The sequence below is a fragment of the Equus caballus genome, chromosome 18 (assembly GCF_041296265.1).
Source record: "Equus caballus isolate H_3958 breed thoroughbred chromosome 18, TB-T2T, whole genome shotgun sequence".
NCBI lineage: Eukaryota > Metazoa > Chordata > Mammalia > Perissodactyla > Equidae > Equus > Equus caballus.
In genome coordinates this window covers 75,389,781-75,409,998 of record NC_091701.1, presented here as the reverse complement: position 1 = coordinate 75,409,998, position 20,218 = coordinate 75,389,781, and the positions used below count along the sequence as shown (strand labels likewise).

Genomic DNA, 20,218 nt, shown 5'->3' with positions numbered 1-20,218 from the left:
CGTTATCTAATTCTGCTGTTTTAATTGTAGGTGGCATTCTTTTAAGATCTAAATGGCATAAAACTTGATTCTCTACATGAAAATTATAACATTGCTCCCTGTCCTTGGGTAATGCAGAAATATTCCATAGCCCAGAGTTTGCAAAGAATCTTTTCATTTAATGAGCTAAATGACCATGCATGATACATTTAAATTATGACTTATACTTTTCTCATTTACCGTTTTTGTTCTTTTATACCGTAAGAAATTAATGAGGCTGAGAGTCTTAAACCGTGTTTTATGTATTTAAAATAATTATGATTAAAGGCCTTTTACACATGTGTATTTATCATGAATTCTTGTTCAAAGAACTATTTTTCATGGTTCAAGAAGCAAAATTAATTTAAATCGTCAGCTAATGCACAGTTCTCAATTCCATGAGTCAATTGGATGCTGCTGACATTTTTATGTGGAGTCTCCTTTAATGTAATAAAAGCGTTGCACTAAATGATGTGTATAATATGGGAAGGGGTGGAACCCTCATTGTCTGAAACCCATGCTGCCGTGCTCCAGGTCGTGTTGTGGGCCATGGCCCTCCACCGTCCTCATCGTGTCTGTTGTCCTGACGTTGACTGTGGGATGGAAGTGAGTGGCATAATAAAGTGGTAATCTTGACATTTGTGTCTGGTTAAATGGCAGGTGACTAATGCACCTGCCTCTCATTCTCCATCAGAGCAGGGAATCAATTCACTATGTCCTGTCTAGGATCTCTAACACCTGGTAGTCAGAGGATTGAGTGGAAGTCAGCTCCTTCACTGTGCACAAGCACTGTGAGCTTGCCTCTTGTCTGAATATTCAGATCTCCCTGTTCCACCTTGAAAGGGGCTGGATTTCCTGGCAGAGTAAGAGCTCACGGCCCTGGGCGTGTGGTTTTCCCTACGTGTGCCTCTGCCAACAGCCGGGTGCTCCTTGTAGGACCGAGTGTGTAATTATGAATATCTCAAGTGAGGGTAGTTGATCCCTTTTCTATTCAGCATGTAGCAGTGAGTGAAGCTGCAGACAATAGCTAGACTACTCTTTGTGTTAGCCTGAATTTATCTGGGAATATTGAAGCAAAGAGCCACAGGGCTCTAGTCTTCCCTCCCAGATATGCAGAGAAGGATAGAATCCAGGCTCTGTCTGGGTGGGGAATTTTTAAAGTGGTAGGCACAGGAATGATGTCTGAATAGGTAACAGCTCTGGGGGGCTCAGTAAAATTGCATTTCTCTAGGAGGAACAAATATATGCTGTTTCCGAAAGGGAGGGAATGTACTAAGGATCCAGGTATGAAGAGGTGAATTTTTTGCTAATGAGACACAGAGATACAAAAAACTAGTATCGGAAGCAACACAGCATGTTGTAAAAAATCTGGCTTTGGGCCCCAGCTTTGCCACCTACTGACTGTGACATGTCGAGCTGCGAGCATCTCTCTAAGCCCCAGTTTTCTCATCACCACGAGGGAGATACTGGGCCACATTATCCCCTTGATTCCTTCTTACTCTATCTGTGATCCTGTGACATGCTCTTAAGATTTCGGGTGAATATGCACTCACACCTGCTCAAGGTGGGGGAGGGTAATCTCTACAGTGTAAGAAAGACCCTTATTGAGTGCCTGATACTCAGCCCACACAAGACTGAAGTGAAGTGTGTTATCGATTGTACTGACAATGCTGAGGAGACGGAAAAGAGGCTGAACAAGAGGACAGAGTGTGAGCTGTAGGTTACAAGTCTAAAGTACATCAGATGGAAGATATCAGTGTAGAATGCACAAGTGTAAAGGTGACAGTTGAGCTAAAATGCAAGTGGAGATTTAGAGGATAGCTAGGATTTGGATGGGTGGTGAAAGGATTAAGAGGGGGACTCAGGCTCCTGGCAGGAAATAGATGACTCGGTCAAACTGGGTAGTTGAGAAGAGTTTAATAAAGAGGACACGTACACAGGTGTAGCGGAGGCTTAGGTGAAGGAACAGAGATGACACAGTGCCCTGGGCTAGCGACCGTGGGGAGCCATTACACCCTAGGCCTGAAGAAGCAAGGGGCTGGAGTGGTCCCCACAACAGCACGTGACTGTCTGAAAGAAAGGGAAGCCTTCAGCAGAGGGGTTGATGGAAGCCAACCCCGCTGCAAGCCGGCAAGCAGGAAGCGGGTGTCAATACCCACGTCTCCTTCTCCTCCCACCTTCTGGAGCCCCTGCCTGGCTAAATTCAACCAGAAGATGCTTCAAGGTCAGCTTCCCGGGACACAGGTGGGAAGGGGTGAAAAGTGAATCGATAGAAGCAAGTGGAAGATACTCAGCAGAGCAGGGCCCGTGAGCACTCACATATATACAAATGGAAACCAGAAGAATAGTGGGAACTCTGTGGAGTCTTGAAAGTCAGGGAGGGGAACTGCACTCATACGGCCACAGAGCAGTGGCCCTGGACTGCGGGACCTCGGTGGATTGCTCAAAGGGTTTGGGGATGTGTGAGAGAGCCTGGAGAACACTTCCGAGCCTCCTGGCCGTGGTGAGAGTGCCCACCATGCACGACTATTCAGACCTTCTCTTTCTGGAGGAGCAAACTCTTCTCCTTCTTACCCCCTGTCTCAGGAGCCAAGTGTGTGCTAAGCAGATAAGGAATCCTGGAGCCTCAGCAAATATAATAAAAGTAGAATTCTCACTCTCCACATCAGAATGAGCCCCAGGGCTCCCTGGCACACCTGTGGTCCCCCGAGGGCCTGCCTTCTCTGCCTTCTCCTACCACGCTAACTACCCTGCCGTTACAGTCAACCAGCCTTCTTCTTTACCTGCTCTTCTCTCTGATTTCCAAATGAGAAAAGCTGATCTCAAATGGGGAAATGGAAAAACGTGAAAGCTTACCTTCTTCCTGATTTTGCAGTGGGCCGGTGAGCTAGTGGGGTTATAGATTCTTCCTTTTGAAGACTTGGAGATGACTGGAAAAAGGCTTTTCTTTGTCTGGAAAGTGGTAAATGTAATAATGTATGGAAACACAAAATGACATAGAGGAACTCTTTACCACCCCTTTGGTTCTGTGATAATTTGTGGCGGGGTATATGCTATTCTTATGGCAGTGTAAGAACTTGGTGTTAAGAATTTTTCAGGCTGGCCCCGTGGCCGAGTGGTTAAGTTCATGCGCTCCGCTTCGGTGGCCCAGGGTTTCACCTTGTTCGGATCCTGGGCACAGACATGGCACCACTCGTCAGGCCATGTGAGGCGGCGTCCCACATAGCACAACCAGAAGGACCCACAACTAGAATGTACAACTACATACTGGGGGCGCTTCGGGGAGAAGAAGAAAAATAAAAAACAGAAGATCGGCAACAGATATTAGCTTAGGTACCAACTTAAAAAAAAAAAGAATTTTTCTGCATGCAAATATATGAACCAAATAACAATGCAATCTTTTATGTAGGATTGACGTTTGGTTTTGTTAAGAATCCAAACTTCCAGAATATATCCTGTAGTCAACATAATTCATTCCTGTGTTTTACACTTCTGTCCATCTCCTCAGAGGTCCGCCTCTGCTGAGAACACGCATAGCGAGACGCAGGCCCTCTGCTGTGTGCGTCGGATCTTGCTTGCCAAGCCCAGAAAATGAGCCACGTGTTAAATATACCCGCCTCAGGTTGAACAGAACTCCATGAACATTGTCAATTCACTGAGAAGTCCCTTAGTTTGGAAGTGTCCTTTTAATTCATCACAATACAATGGGGGCAGTACTTATCTGGAGGTTTTAAAAGTTAGATTGCGCAAACATTGCAAATGCAGTTTTTCCATTGTCCGGCGGGGTTGAATGCGTACCAGTGGGTAAAGTCGGTTCTCAGCAAGCTGTCTCAAGTGGAGCACCGCCATCTCAAGAGGGGTTCAAGGGGAGGCTGCCTGGCTGCTGGGAGGTTACAACCTGCGAGGATGCAGATGCTGAAAGAACGGGATCCAGGGCTTCTGCGCCCGGCTTCCCAGGACTCCCTGAGAACTGAAATTGATAAGATCGTTCACGAATCCGCGTGGAAACCATGGTGCCCGGTGTGGAAAAGAATCTGAGTTTCAAGTACTTTTTGTTTCTTCAAGATTATTTGGCACTTTTCTCAGAAATTTTTATAGAAAATAATTTTGACTTGACAAACTTCTCCCCTTTGCCCCTGGCACTGTGATCTTGATCGAATATAACCACTTTACATTGGAGTTCTGGATCAGTAGATCCTATTTATAGCAAAATTGGTTTGATCTGAAAACTTAGTAGCAACTCTCAACATTGCTTTGCTTTCTCTTCCCTCCCCCTCCTCCAGTAACTACAAATATTAAATATTTTTAAAGCCTTTTCTTACGTTGCTCCCCACACATTTCAGTAAATCATTATTGTCTAGACACCAAAAGAAAGTCGGAAACCATTGCTGGAAGTGAAGATTCTTTAGGGATTTTTCTTCAGTAATGGAGCAATTAAATAGGACGTATTATTGAACAGTGGAAAGTACTTTCTTTCCAATCTGCACACTTAGCAGATGCGTCATTAACCGTCAAGTCAACGCTTAAGTTCAGGGCCACATACACTGAAATAGCGCTGTTTTGTACACAGATACATGATCTTTCTTTGGAAGATACTTAACACTTTAGGCAGAAAATGATATAGTGAATTCCATATCAAAGCCACCATTTAGTATGTTGTGATTATCTACATATTTATGATACTTAAATCGTATAGCAGGAACGAAATTATTAAAGGATAACAACAATCCTTCTCATTTAATCCATAAATACATCCTGAAGCCGTTAGGAATTCTAACTTGCCAGATTTCACCTGCAAAGGAGGGCAGGTGTCGCTGTCCACAGGCTGATGTGGTGACGAGGCCACCAATGGCTCAGTTCAGTTTACACTTTGTGCATCCTGTCAGCCTGAAGTTAGGTAATCTTTATGGATGTTTATTTGTGGGGATGCACAGAATTGTTTCAGAATGTGTGCACCAAGTAAAGCTTTTAATATTGCTAAAATTGTGCTGTTTCAAAATCACAAAATTTTGTACTTTGTGCAATTTCAAATTTGCGCTTATCGCATCACCTTATTGTATGAACAGCATTTCCACCTACTCGCCATTGTAAGGAGGGTTTCACATTCTTTGTGTGTTCTTGGTTGAGGATGGGAATAAGGAGTGTGAGGAAAACTGCCGAGAGAGAAGCTGAATTGACATGGAAAATGATCTGTGCGTGTGCGTGCGGTGTGTGGGTACACATGTGTGGCATGTGTGCATACGTGTGTGTGATATGTGTGTGTGTGCGTGTGTGGACTTGGAAGTAGAAAGAGAAACAAACGGAGCAGGGTGGAGAATGAGAAGGAGACCCAGCGGCGGGCAGGGGAACCACAGGGCTGAAGTCTCAGGGGAGACAGAAAAGAGAGGCTGTGTGGGACTCACGGTGGGATTTCCTTGTTGTCTCCTTTTCAAGAGACTCAAGTAGAAACTCGTTATTTTTTAAAATAGATTTTATTTTTTTAGAGAAGTTTTAGGTTTGCAGCAAAATTGAACAGAAAGCACGAGTTCCCATATACCTGCCCCAACACACCGGCAGCCTCCCCACTACCGACATCCTGCGCCAGAGTGGAGCATTAGTCGAGGGACCCACCTTGGCACACCACTGTCACCCAGAGTCCGTCGTTTATGTGGGACTCACGCTTGGTGGTGTACATTGTATGGGTCTGGACAAGAGCACAATGTCATATATCTACCCTCACACTGTTATACAGAGTCGTTTCACTCCCCGAAAAATTCTCTGTGTTCTGCCTATTCCTCCCTGCTCATGTTATCATTGAACGCGTCTTGTTGTCGAATGTTTGGGACTGGATCTGGCTGATCTGAGTGCTGAGATGGGAGTGAGAAGGCCTGGATGGATGCAGCTTGCGGAGGTGGGCTGCTTCACATGAGTGACACTGGGGCCTCTTGTTGGACCCTCAGGCCACTCACAGCTGTGCTCAGGTGATGCAGAGCTTCCCAGAGCTGTGTGTCCAGGTCAGAGAAGCCTCAGGGCTGGGCCTGGGCCGGTCTGGATGCTAGCGGGGGGTGGGGAAAGTGGGCACCTGGGAAATTGGCGTGGCACAGGGTCCTTGAAGCTCCCATGTATACACAGAGCTGTCACAGCAGAACGTACGTCTGGATTCCAGGTCTCACATGCCTAGGTCCCTAGGAACGTTTTCTTTCAGGTATCCATATGAAGTTCTCCTCCAGTCAAATAAATGGCAGACAGACTTCTCTGGGCCCTGGAAGCGGATATCTTCAATATCTCTGTATGCCAAATGACCATAGAAGCTGTTTCCTGTACCCTGTACCTACGGAAAAGTCTGCTTATGAGACAGAAAGGGGAGAGACCACACTTATGGAAAAGTCTGCTTATAAGATAGAAAGGGGAGAGAATCTGGCTAAATAATCAATCTGTCTTAAGAATATTACATGTGTTAGAATGTGTTGGAGGGCCCACCCTGGTGGCCTGGTGGTTAAGTCCGACGTGCTATGCTTTGGTGGCCAGGTTCGTTTCCCGGGTGCAGACCTACACCACCCATGTGTCAGTCTGCCAGTGGCCATGCTGTTGCAGCGGCTCATATACAAAAAGAGGAAGATTGGTAACAGATGTTAGCTCAGGGCAAATCTTCCTCAGCAGGAAAAAAAAAAGAATGTGTTGGAAACCAAGGCACTGAGGGAGCTGAAGCATGAGTGTCAGCACTGCATGAGACTATGGGATTAATCTAAGTTGCAGCATGGTACAATGGCTGAGAGATGGCTCCCAAAGCCAGGTCTGCTGCTTTGTCATCTGTGTGACTACGGGCAGGTTACTTAACTTCTCTGTGTCTCATCTGTAGAATGGGGTTGATAATAGGGCTTACCTCAAAGGATTTTGTGAGGATTAAAGAGTGTAATGTGTAGTAATTTAGTGATGTTTTCAGTAGTGTCTATCCTACTGGACATTGCTTGACACATGGTGTGTGCTCTGGCAGTATTTATTAAATAAATACGCCACCCTTGTCATGTAACATGTGAGGAAAGGTCTCTTAGACATAATTTACTTTGAATTTTCCTAGAGGTTTCTCCAGTCTGACCATAAAACGTATTCACGAAGCCACATGAAGTCAGACATTTTGAGATTTTTCTAATTATTTCTCAGCATTGCATAAGGCTCTTTCCTATGGAACGATCTCGATGTTCAAATTTTCACGTTGCCCCATCCCTGGATAGGACCACTGGAAACAAGAAGAGAGCAGCAGTGGGCAAGTGGACAGTTGGGGAAAGGTTAAGAGGAAGCTGGAAGGATGCTGAGGAAATGAGGCGCCATTATTTCTTCTCTAAAGACCACCAGTGCACCTTCAGTTGGTGGGGGATACATAAAAATATTGAAAGCAGGGAACTTCCTGTCCCTTCCCACCTTGTGACATTGTACAAGACTTGTTTTGTAGCTTAAGGATGCAAATCACCCACAGTGCAAGAGGCTCTGCAAAATTCAGTACAAACTGGACGTCATGCTGAGGAGAGTGTGAATATCCCAAACCGCAGATGAGCGCCCAGCAATAAGCCTGGCTTTCCTGCAGGGCCGGTAGAATCCGCCTCGTTAGTAAGGGTGAAGCCCTGGCGATCACGGGAGGGTTGTCATCTCTGCAGGATGTCTCGGTAATTGTGGTGCCTTAGAGCTAGAAGGGCCCCTAGCAGCACGTTTTGGTTAGAAGACACCGACGTCTTATTACTCAGAACTAGCTGTGCTGAGAACGCCTGTCACCCTTTCACTTTTCTGGCACCTCTTCTTTGAGGGGAACATGCATCTAGCGACTATTGTGTGATCTCTCTAAACAATATTACACAGCAGAAAATATTAAGGTTGACCCCAAATATGTGCATTTATGTGAAAACCAAACCTTGCATTTTACAGGAATGATATTCTACTTTATGGTTTCTAGAATATTGTTACATTATCTCATTTGATTGTTATATGTAACACATTAAGATGATGTGTTATTGTTACGTGATCCATGTAACTGTATATAATATGATATAATATTAACAGGATTGTTTCCTTACCCCAGGTTTAAGGATGAGGCACCTGAAAGTCAGAGTGTCTAATATCACACAGTAAAGGGTAACCTTGTGAAAACTCAGTCCCTCCTTTAGTTATTCATTCACTCACTAAACATCCATTGAGAGAGGAACTAGTCAAAGTTCTGGGGAGAGAGAACAGACCCAGAAGACCCTGCTTCTCCCGGAGCTGCCCTCTCAGTGGGGGAATGACAGGCAGTAAAGAAACACCCGAGAGATAATGTGAGATGGTAAAAAAACGGTAAGAAGAAAATAAAGTGGGTGAGGAGACAGAGTGTCTTTCGATTGGCTGGTGAGGGAAGATCTCTTTGAGACGATGATAAGTGATCCGAGGCTTTGGAAAAGTTGGAACCGGCCACGTGAAGACCCTGGGCCTGAGCACTCCGCACAAAGGGAATAGAGGGTGCAAAATCCTGAGGCCAGGACTCAGCTGTGTGCCTGAGGAATGGAAAGGAAGAAGCCAGGGGGGCTATGGTGCAGCAAATGAGGATGTCAGGGCTGGAGATTTTACCCTACCTAGGAGCTCTTAAATGAGCCGATTCCTATTTCATGGCTGCTGAAGAAGACCTGAGACTCCTGGGGCAGGCTCAGCACAGCAGGCAGCACAAGCATTGTGTTTGTGTTGGTTCCTTTTGTTCCCCAAAACTCACAGGCAACATAGACGGTCAGGTGGATGCTGCAGACTCAGCGGGTGTGTGTCCAGCTGAAGACCCCTGAGCTGGGGAAGCCGTGCTTTCTTTATAGCCAGAGAGAAGCAGGACTGCTCTTTGTCCTGGAGAGAGACATTATCTCACGATCGACTTGGTCCAGAGCACCCAGAGGTCTTGCATGCTCAGCACGGCCGGCAAGCATGCACAGGATGTCAGGTCTGGGGCAGGCGGCCGCTCCAAACCGCGCCTGAGCGGCAGAGGGTGCAGGAGGCAGCCTTGAGATTTGCAGCACCTGATCTGGCCCTGGCCAGGATCTATTCCCAGATGGCAAGGGACTTCCTTTATCAGTTGCTGGCTTTATATCAGTATTCACAGATACCGAAAGGCTTCTCATTACTCTGTGCAGAGAGCAGTTAGGGTCCTGGCAAGAAACTGATGGTACTTTTATGGGATTGAGTGAAAAGCGTTTCATGTGGGGACAGTTATAGAGATATGAGCTGGGTCCAGCACACCAATGATGGATGATGAGGCACTCAGAGACTACTGTTGCCTGAGTCCAGTGAGAGCTTGGAGCCTCAGAAGAGGGCCTGCCAGATAGCCACTGGCAGCAAGACAGCGAGGAGGCAGCAGGATGCATGTGGGATGTGGAGGAGTAATGCCTGCCTCACTTTCACCTCCGTGTCCTAATCTCTCCCGCCTTGTTTCCTCCTGCACAAGCTTGACAGAAGCCTGCAGACGAGGGAGCCTGCCCATCGTGGACATCAGTGTCCAGGGGCCAGAGCAGGGCAGGGGAAAATGGAGGAGAGATCTGGGAGGGTGCTGGAGAATAAGCAGCGCACTGCATCACTTTATTCTCCTTTAAAATAGATTAGTAGGAAATTACTCCATATCCACAATTATTAAATTCTAATAAAAGACCGTGTTTACATTGTAAAAGAAGTTTTTCCCCATAAATCTTCTTTAAATTCACTTTAAAGATATACAATGAAAAGCATTCAACTCTATTTTTCAAAAATAGTTTCCTTATAAAATTGGGCTGACTCACGTATTTGCATACAAGGTGCTAAAGGCATCAGTGTTTGTTCTGTTTACAGGCAGAAAGGAGCCCCGGCCTAGGAGACAGGAAAGCTGGATTCTGGTGGCGAATTTCTCATTGACTGGTTATGAAATGAGAGGGTTGTTAATGTCTCTAAACTCTTTCTGGTTCACTGCTATGTTTAAATACTGCATTTGATCAAGAAAGCAGGACTTTCTCTTATGGGGCAAAGTTGATTGAACTTTGTAATTAGCTTTGCCTTACTCTTTGCTTTTTAGTATACATTTTGTTTTCTTTTCAATTCTTATTTAATTAAGGTTCTTATATCTATCCCCGGGAATTCTTGTTTATTCAGATTTCTCTATATCTTGGTCAAAACTGATCCAGATTCATACATGATATAAGCTCCTTCTCTTAATTTTTAAAGATGATATACAAAATTGAACAAATACAGAGGGATTGACACAAATCTGTAGTTCTTCTGTTAGAATGGAAGATGATATTAACTCTCACTGTCGCTCTTCAATCTAGATCCGCCTCTGTGCCCAGTGTAATTACAAGCTCTCCACATGCACGATTATCATCGGAGCCGATGCATTCTGCTAGAAGGGGGCAGTCATATTATTTATGTTCACACACTGATGCTGCTGGAACTGGGGTCCTGCAGATTCGCTTAAATCCAAGCCTTTGGAACATTTTGAAGAGAATTTGTTTTATCAGGTCTCTAAACTTTTACTTTAAAAATAAAGAGCTTCTCATAGCCACCGTGATATTTAAACACAGGAAATTTCATGTAAGTCATTTGTCTTAAACTGACATGTGGAAGTAATTATTAACTAGTTCCTTAGGGGACACAGATATGCATGCTTCTCTTTATTTCTTTGGTCAGATTTACTAAGCGCCCTGGTTTTCACACTCAGACAACTCTGGCAGGAATCGTAGTGTGATGAAGCTCAGTGAAAAGACTCTGGGGTTGACTGGCCCAGTTCCTGCTTTGGCAGGTTAGGAACTGAAGTCCAGGGAGGCTCAAGACAGCACAGCTGGATGGTGCCCAGGCTGGGTCTAGAACCCAGCTCTCCTGGCTAAAAATATAGTCTCACAAATAGTACACGTGTAAGCTTCTTGCAAAAAAACAAACGACAAACGAAAGCTACAGTCTTCCTTGACTGCTGTGCGCATCCCAATATCCTTCCCAGAGTAACCACTGTCATCAACTGGTGTGTATTCTCCAGCCATTTTGCTGACTGTTTATACATATGCATACACATGTATATGTAGATATGTGTGTGTGGAAATAAATGATATTGTTCTGTAGTTTTTTAAAAACATAAATAAAATTATACTTTACATTTGGTTCTCCGATATGTCTATCTTGGATATTTTTCTGGATTGGCACGTACCTACCTCAGTCTTTTAAATTGCTGGCTAATTTCCTAAAATATAAATAAGCCATGGCATGTGATGGACATTTAGATTATTTCCATTTTTCCTCCATTACAAACAACGTTATGACACAGTACCTCTCAAAGTTCAGTGAGCATCAGAATCGCCAGAGGGGCTTGTGAAAATAAATCCCTGGGCCCCACCCCCAAACACTCTGATTCGGTAGTTCTGGGGTGGGGCAACCACCCCCTTTCTAACAAGCTCTCCAGGAATGCTAATGCTGGTGGTCCAAAGACCATACTTTGAGTTGCACTGCTGTCATGAATGTCAGCGCATCAGCATCCTGTGTACATTTGTGAATGTTCTTGTGTGGGAGCAGGAGGAGGAGGTGGATATGAAGAAGGATGTGCTGGGTCATAGGGCATGTGCATTTTAAATCTGTAGACACTGAGAAACTATCCTCCCAAGTGGCCATCCTGCTTCGTCTCCTTGCCTGTCCCCACGCGGTGCATGAGGTGGCAGGGCACCTGTTTCCTCACATGCTCACTGCCTCCGACGTAAACAGTCTTTGGTTTGTCCCCAGCACATTTGGTGGGAATGCTATCTTGCTTTTCCCTGATGACTAGTGAGGTTGATGATCGTTTCTTAACAAATAGGCCATCTGAATCTCCTCTTCTGTGACTTGCATATTATACCTTCTGCATGTTTTAAAAATAGGTTGTTGGTTTGTTTTTCTCATTAATTAATAGCAACTTAAAAAAATATATTTTGGATATTAATTCCTTGCCTATTTTATATGAAATGTTTTGCCCAATGCTCTTCCTTCTATACAACATGGTTATTACTTTACTCCTAGTCTTATAACGTTACCTGAATGGAACTGGTCCTCTGAGGATCATAAAAATTCCGAGTAAAATGTTATTTTCCTTTTGGAACCTCAGTCCAAATCCTGTGGCCACACTGCTAAATGCTGGCTAGCGAGCAACAAATTGTGAGAACCCGAGACAGGAAGGGGCGGCAGACTCCCCAGCCCTTTCAGCCAGAGGAGATTCCACCGCGCAGGAGCGCCCTGGCCCGTTCCAGGGGAATCAGACTCACATATGTAGTCGAAATAAAGCAACCTCCATCTTGTCAAAAAGGAATTTCTGTAAGCTCCTGAGTAAAAGTTCTTTTAAGCCACTTTGACATAGGATTATTCTCTTTTGACATATTATAAACATTAAAGAAAATTTAATGCCCATCTGGACAGTTAGTTTTTGCCAATTGCTACCACCACCAGCTGCAAAACTACACTGACTACAAGCCATCCAGCTGCCATGCGTACCCGGTGCCAAGAGAGAGCAGGCTGCCAACGCTGCTTCAAGTGGCTGGGCTGGTTCGCAGCCAGGATTTGAGGGACGATGTGCTGTGAAACACAGTAGTCACGACTCGGAGTTTCAATGAGTGTTATTTGTGTTTGCTTTTTTTTCTGGTCATCTACTGTGGGAGGCTGCTGGGGACACCATCCTTTTCCTGGAAATGGCAGCAAAACATGTTGATCCTTCTTCCTCTGCCTTTTATGTACTTGCTGGCATCCTTTGCATTCACATTCTGCTTGCACGCAGTCATTAGCTGGAACCGCCTGGAGCAGCAGAAAATGGTGTCGTCTCTCCAAGACTGGGTTTCCCCAGCTCCTAATCTCTCTCCCCATCCCTAACAGCACCCCTTAATTTTTTTTTGGTCCCTATTTGTTTCACATTTATTTTCTCACAAAATAGCAAAAAGAAACTCCTTTCTCAGCTAGTGTTTTCCTAGAAGCGTTCTTATATTTGTGCACTTGGGTTCCGAATACTCCTGTATGGATATTTCCCCTAAACAAAGGGAGGCCTCTTCTTCCTTCCCTTGAGGAGCAAGTAGTTTTCCAGTTCAGGAGATAAATTCTCAGCGGCATCTCTGGGAGACTGTACTAGTGGTCACCAACTGTTCCATTTTCTTTCCCAGTCACGCTTTTCCCTGCGGGTGGATTGATTATTGATCTGCTCTTTGTTGAAGTCAGGAGAAGCCACGTGACTTGCTTTGACCAATCAAGTGTGGATGATGATGTGTGGAACTTCCACACAGTAGTTTTAAGAGCCAGCTTGTGGTTTGAAATGTATTCTTTCCCTCTGCTGGAACAGCAATGCCCAGACAGAGACTGCCCCATCAGCCTAGGTCCTGGAGTGAAGCCGTGGAAGAGTACAACAGCTGCCCTGGATGGACATGCAGTGCTAGCATAAACAAAGCGGGATATTTGGGAGTATTTGTTACTGCAGCATAGCCTACCCTATTGTGACTGATAGGATAGCCTTTCATTTGTAGGTTTCTACGATAAAATCCTCTAACATGTTGAGATTATTTAGTAGACCTGGAATAAGGAATCTGAGAAAGTGACCCCTAAAAGTAGACAGTGCTGCTTGCCTGCTGGTGTGTATCTATCCAGGTTAACTTAAGATCTTAGCATATGAGAAATTTCAGCCATCTTACAGCTCTTCTAATTAAGCCTTGTCATTCTGCACATAGGGAGACTGCAGCTCAGAGATGTTAAGTGACACACTTTAAGTCAGCCGGCTGGTTGGTGGGAGAACGTGGCCCTGACCGGAGGAAGCCGGCTCCTCCCACTCCCACGCTCTTTCAACTGTGCCTTCTCCTGAGGTTTTTGGCTCACTTAGCATCAGGAAAAAGATGAGAGAAGATTCTTAAATAAAAGTTTTCTATCATTTTATTTAAAATATTTTTGAAAAGGGTGAACATATTGAACTTTCATCTGCCCACTTTAAACCCCAGACTGTGTCCCATTCTCTGTACTGCGGCGTCACGTTGAAGACACTTAATATGACCAAATGAAACGCACGTTGAGAGAAGGACATTTCCTAGAAAGGATGAGTATAAGAGGTTTTTCTCTTACGCACTGTTCCAAAATATCCACCTTCTTGATCTTCTTCATTTTACCATACAGTTAAGAATTCACTCCTGGCATCTGTTTTTCTAAATCAGTCATGTCTAATTTTATTTTAGAGTGTTCCACTCACTTCCTGGATAACAAGTCTTCTTATTTGGTAAGGTATTACTCCTTAATCATAACAAAAGCTGATATTTCTATTCACTATTACTAAAGCTCTGTTCAAAGTCCTTTCTCTCTCTCTTTACACGCTTAGTCCTCACAGCAAACGTGTGGTGCACTAGTACCATTCCCCACTTACAGATGAGGAAATGGAGGCACAGAAAGGTTAAGTAACTTCCCCAGGTCACACAGTTAGTGAGAGGCGAGCTGGGATTTGTACCCAGCCAGACTAGCTATACTGCTCCTGGAATGACTATAGCACTGATCATGATGACAGTGACAATAGCAGCACGGCGGCCATGTCATCATCACTGAGTAACCGCCACATGCTGGCACCATGTGTCACTTTGCGTTCATTTGTGATCCCTAAAATATGTATTACAATAACTTAGGAAGTTGAGGCTTAAAGACATTAAATGACTTACTCAAGGTCACATAAATGGTGAACCTGAAGTTCAAAGCCAGATCTGTCTGCCTTCCATGTCTGTCCTCCCTTCACTTCATCGTGCTGCTTTTCTTTTTCATGCCGTCTCTATGAAAAAGCAGTGTGACAGAGTAAGGACATTGTTTCTAGCAAATGTTTACTGCTTTATGTATAAAATACACTAAGCAGAATAAGAGCGAGGTCCTCAGGAGTGGAAACTGACTCTGAGCGGAATCGATGGCAACCTCCTCCTGGAGGAAGCGATGAAGGGCAAACAGCCATTGGACGGAATTTAGACCAGGTGCCCATGACGCCTCCTTTCCCCCGTCTCCGTGGAGCTAGAATCCTCACAATCTTTCTCGAGGAGAGTTGCTGTTGTTCCCCTCTTTTTGAAATGTGAAATAGGGTACAGAGCATTGATGTGCTCAGGCTGGCTAGCTCTGACATCAGTTGTGGGGTCAGTAGTAAAACCAGGGTCCTTGTACTCAGAGATCATATTCTATATGATGGATTTCACAGTTCTGATGGTCTGGGAATGTCTTTTGCAGAGATTTCCAAAGGCTGACTAGAAGTTTCTATCACTAAAAGTGTTGAAACTGGTTTTTAAAAAGAAATACTAGGAAAAAATATGTTTTTAAGTTGTATTTTAATTTTTAACTAATGGCAGCTAAGGAAATGATTGCAGAAGGACATGGACTCACTTTGTCAATCATTGCTCATCTAAACTCCAGAGCACAGTCGGGAGATTCCTGAGTCCCTCATCTGGGAGCAGGGCTGTGGGCAGATTCTACCCTTGTTCTCTTGCCCCTAAAACCTCGAGGATGGGAGTGGATGGGAAAATTCTAAGGCATTGGAGGCTTTCTAGGAACAACTTGTATTAGTTAGGATATGGTTTAAAACAATGGCTTAAATCAGAGAGAAGTTGTTACTCATGAGTCCAAGTGTTAGGCATCCTGGCCTGGTGGGCTGGGGGCTCTGTGGTGTCAAAGACCTAGGCTCCTTCCGTCTTCAGCCCCACCGCCCCTGGTGTGCTGCCTTCATCCCGTCCAGCGTGGTTTACCACCACACCCACGGTGCAGCCCGTGGAAATGGAGAAAGGCTGGCAGAGGGTCCACCACTTCCCTTCTGGGGCATGATCTGGAAGTTGTGCTTATTCCCTCCACTCATCCCATTAGCCATAGTTTGGCCACATGGTCACACTCGACTCCAAAGGAGGCGGGGGAATAGAGCTGCTGGAGGGTGAAATCCTCCCTATAAGCTTCTTATGAATTTGTGCCATCTGTCAGTGAGATAGATTTATTGTTTTTTCAAGCAGAGGACGCAGAGCCTGCCTTCAAATCTGGCCCGCTTAGGAAATGTCTCTGTCACCTCTCCCTTCCTCTTTTCTGTCCACTTTCTGCTCCACTAGGATGCGTTACCCAACAGTCCAGCCACAGATCACAAGATGCTGCTGTGTAGAGCAAGAACCCCAGACCTGACCCTTCCTCGAGGCTTGCTGGGCCCCAGTCACTGTCACATACCTAACCTTTTGGGGTGAATGGAGGATTTTAAGGAACTGGCTCATGTGATTATGGAGGCTGCCAGTCCCAAATCTACAGGGTGGGCCGGCTGGCTGGAGCCCCAGGTGGGACCGATGCTGCAGTCCAAGTCCAAAGGCCGCCTTCTGCGGAATCTCCTCTTGGTCAGCAGAGGTCAGTCCATGGTCTGTTCGGGCCTTCAGCTGATTGGATGAGGCCCATCTACAGTGTGGAGAGCAGTCTGCCTTACTTGAAGTCCACCGATTTAAGTGTTAACCTCATCCAGAAACACCCTCACAGAAACATCCAGAATGGTGGACCACATATTGGGCACCGTGGGCCAGCCAAGTTGACACATAAAATGTAACCATTGTATCATACAAACTTGTTCTTCGGGGAAGAAGAAGTTCCAATGTTCTTTTGAGAGCAAGAATGATCCCCAAACAAAGAGCCGAAGTAGTGTAGCTGGGAATGCTGGTGGGTGTTGGGGGAGAGGAGGGCATCGTCAGCCCCAGGGAGGGTCCAGGGTGCCCAGAGGCCCAGGGTGTCATTGAGCATCCAAGGCAGAGAGGAGACAGGTGAGAAGGAATCACAGAGGAGGGTAGAGTGGGGGCAGTAAGAGCGAGCAGAGACAGAAGCCGTGGGGTGGGGGAACCGCAGCCGCCCACCTCGCCCGCCCTGGGGCTGGGGTTGCTCCCTCCGCTCTGCGCCTCCGCGGACAGACCGCCCCCCGCTCCATATTGAGTGATCCGCAGTGGCTCCCTGCCACTGCGCTTATTTGGAAGCAATAGATAAATGTCAGCACTTAGAAGCTATGAAACATCCTAACTGGCCCCCTTAGACTAATAAACATAAAAAAAAAAAATCCTGATTCAGGCAGCCTGATGGGCTCATTGGTGGGAGGGAGATAAAGTTTCCCTTCAGGACATTTATAATTTACATAATAAAAAGCTTTTCACCTTCCAGTCAAGGAGCAAAATTAATTACCGTGGCCCTGTTACCTCTCCAAACGTTTTTTGCTTAAACTGGCAGGAACAGTTTGTGAACTCTTTAACGGGGGGGTGGGGGCCGGGAGCGGGGTGTCGGTGGAGGCAGGGTAGGGAGAAGGGGTGAAAGGCACCACGGCTCACTTTACTACGCAGGCCTGGGATGGGCGGGTGCAGGGGGCTGCTCTGCGTTTAACAAAGACATTTGTGGCCTGACCTGTCCTTTCAATGCGCTCAGCACCAAATAATGTGCTAATGATAATGGACTCAGCAATCTGAGGCCCGTAATCACCTCCCCCGGACAGATGTTGAATGGACAGTCACCAGAAGGGTTGTCTCGATCATATCCTTCAGTCATGTCTTGTTCTCTTCTCTTTTGGGCACCATTTCAAATAACAAATAGAAAAGCTGGTGTTCCAGTGCCCCTGGTTCTGAAGATATATGGACAACCCAAAGTCCTTTGATTAGGGAACTACATTTGATGTCCAGGCAGGGTCTCTCATTCCAAATTCCCCGAGCTCTTCAGAAAGCTGACAGCGTTAACCTAATATCATCAATTCTCACCACTCTCCTGTGGAGGGAAGCAGGTGGCCCACATTATTTCCGATCTTTTGCAGATTGAGAGATAGAGGCCAAGGGAAGTTAAACGGTCCACTTTCCACTGAGGAGCTGGCACAGGATAAAGTCTCAGGTCCGCAAGGTTATAGGGTCCCCTGGTAGACCAGAAGGCCCAACTGAAGGTCGTTCTCCACACCCCCCTCCCCCGTGCCCCCAAGCAAGTAGGGGCTGTGGAGGCAAGAATGGGAAGTCAAAGCTTCCTGCCTACCTTTTATGAAAGAGGAACCATTACTGATTTTAATTGTCATCGTTCGTTATTTTGTAGTAATGATAATGTAACACAGGATTACAAAGGGAAATAGCAAAAGATGTCGTGGCTACAGGTATGTTTTCCACTCCTCTAAGCCTGGTTTCCTGTCTTGGATAAACAGAACAGTAAGATAGTTGCTTTTATTCAAAAGCTTGGAATTTAGATGGGAGAGCAGGACGTGTGGACAGTCAGTGTGGGGAACACCATCCACCCCATAGACCTCGGGCCGTCGCTGCCTCTCCTGTTCATTTTGGCTTCTGTGTCCCCTCCCCGATTACATTTCTTTGGCCCTTTCTGGACTCCAGTGTCCTCCAAGCTGCAGGGCACACGTATCTGTTGCTCTCCAGGTAACGAGTAAGTTAAGTCCTCTCAGAACCAGTTTTATGGGGGAAAGGGGCAAAAATCGGTTCAGTCAAGTTGGAAACAACTTTTTTCCCCGACTTTTGGTGTGTTACGTATCAATGAATTGACCAGTGGAAGTGACAGGATCGAGCTACAAGAGCAACTGGGATTTGTGGTGTCTTTTTGATCTGAATACAAGATGGAAGGTATAGATAGTTTAATTACAGCTCCACTTTGGAAAATGTCGTTTGCTGTTTCTAGTAGAAACCACACAATGCCCATTAGTGTCCTGAGAGACAGTGTAACCTGTCGGTGAGAACACAGGCTATGCGCGTTCTGCTGGTGCCTGTGGGTGCTCATGGGTTTCTCTCTCCCCTGTAAAGTGGGAACCATCACAGCGCGTGCCTTCTAGAGTTTCTGTGAGGACTAAATGAATCTGTACACATAACACATGTAAGACACTGCCTGGTGCATAGTAAGCGCTCAATAAATAAATATGAGATTTTTTATTCATAATAGTTGGTATATACTCTTTTTGGGGGGAGAATTTATTTCATATGTGATTCAATCAACATGTGGTTAAGTCTCATTTGCACAATAAGATGACCAAAACAATAGTCCAGTTGGACCATAGTCTGGTTATTGCTGGTGGCTTAATGGCCAAATTGGATTGATTGTACGATACTAAGATATTACCACAAACTGTTTGTGACACACGTGTGAGTCAGCTCAGCTGATCGCCTGCCGTGACTTCCTTCGCCCAGTGATTTATTTACACACGAGTGCATCGCATCTAGCCATTCAAAACCCATTAGGCATCTACTGGGGGAACAAAGACTCACAAGAGCTGGGCTTGCCCCTCAGGAAGTCCTCAGCTGGAAAAAGATGGGCGGCATAGGCAGGTCCTCGTGAGAAGGCCCAGTGTGCCCCGGGTGGTGTGGAGCCCCTTCCATGGGAGGACACGTTTGAGTCGAGGCTTGGCAGAGAAGGACGGCAAAGAAGGAGGCTTCCAGATGAAGGGAAAGCAGGCACTACAGACTCGGAAAGGGAGGGAGTCTGGACGGGCCAGGAACTTGGGCTCCTGCAGGGGGTGTGCGCAGGGCAGAGGGGTGGGGAGGTGCTGCCAGGCCCCCTGCCAGCAAGGCCTCCTGTTCCCTGGGTGTTTGGACTTCATCCTCAGGGCCAGAGGGTGTGGGGGGCAGGGGAGAAGGGGAGATGAGCAGGACGGGGAGGAGAGACACCCTCAGAATAAACGGAGACCTCTCCCCTCCCCTTCACCCTCTCATACCATGTCCCAGTCAAGAAGGAGGAAGGGCAGCCATTGTGGAAATGGTGTGGAGTGTGAAAGTTCCCTGGGAGATGCAAGTAAATTCTCTTCCCTCCACCCCTTGACCTTCGAGAAGCACCTTCCCACCAATGGAGGACATGGAAGGATTCCAGCAGGGTGGGGACACCTCGGGGTGCATTTTAGAACTGTCACTGGGCTGCAGTGTGGATGATGGGCTAGCGCACAGATCGGGACAGATGAGCACGTGATTGTACAAACTCAGCCAGGCGGCTTGGGCGGGAGCTCGCTGGGAAGCCTTCGGAAAATGCTCTCTCTGTGTGGGCTTGGGATGGGGCGGCTTTATCCGTTATCCTTCGCAAAGGCAGGACTACAGTCGAGGAAGTAGTTCACTCTCTTCTGAGGTGCTGGCGAGGTTTCCCCGTGGAGACATTTCCATCGCAGTTCAAAGGAGCCATGTATCGTTCAGGAGGGAGCTCCTGCCTCAAGTTAGAAGTCTTGTTTTGTAGTCCCAGCTAACCTATCTGAATATCAGAGAGAACTTCATTAAAAAGAAATTTTTATGGGGCC

At 46.1% G+C, this 20,218-nt stretch overlaps 1 protein-coding gene across 3 annotated transcripts in view; it reads left to right on the top strand.

Moving 5' to 3' along the window:
* Positions 1-20,218, top strand: part of FTCDNL1 (formiminotransferase cyclodeaminase N-terminal like) — a 96,898-nt gene that overhangs the window by 62,502 nt on the left and 14,178 nt on the right. Inside the window, exon 7 of one of the 3 annotated variants that reach the window (XM_070240618.1) lies at positions 10,296-11,124. The exons of 1 other annotated variant lie outside the window; for it this stretch is intronic. The gene's annotated coding sequence lies outside the window, so the exon portion shown is untranslated. Of the gene's footprint in view, positions 1-10,295; positions 11,125-20,218 lie in introns of those variants that run through there. One more of the 3 variants, XM_023622302.2, reaches the window with a different exon arrangement.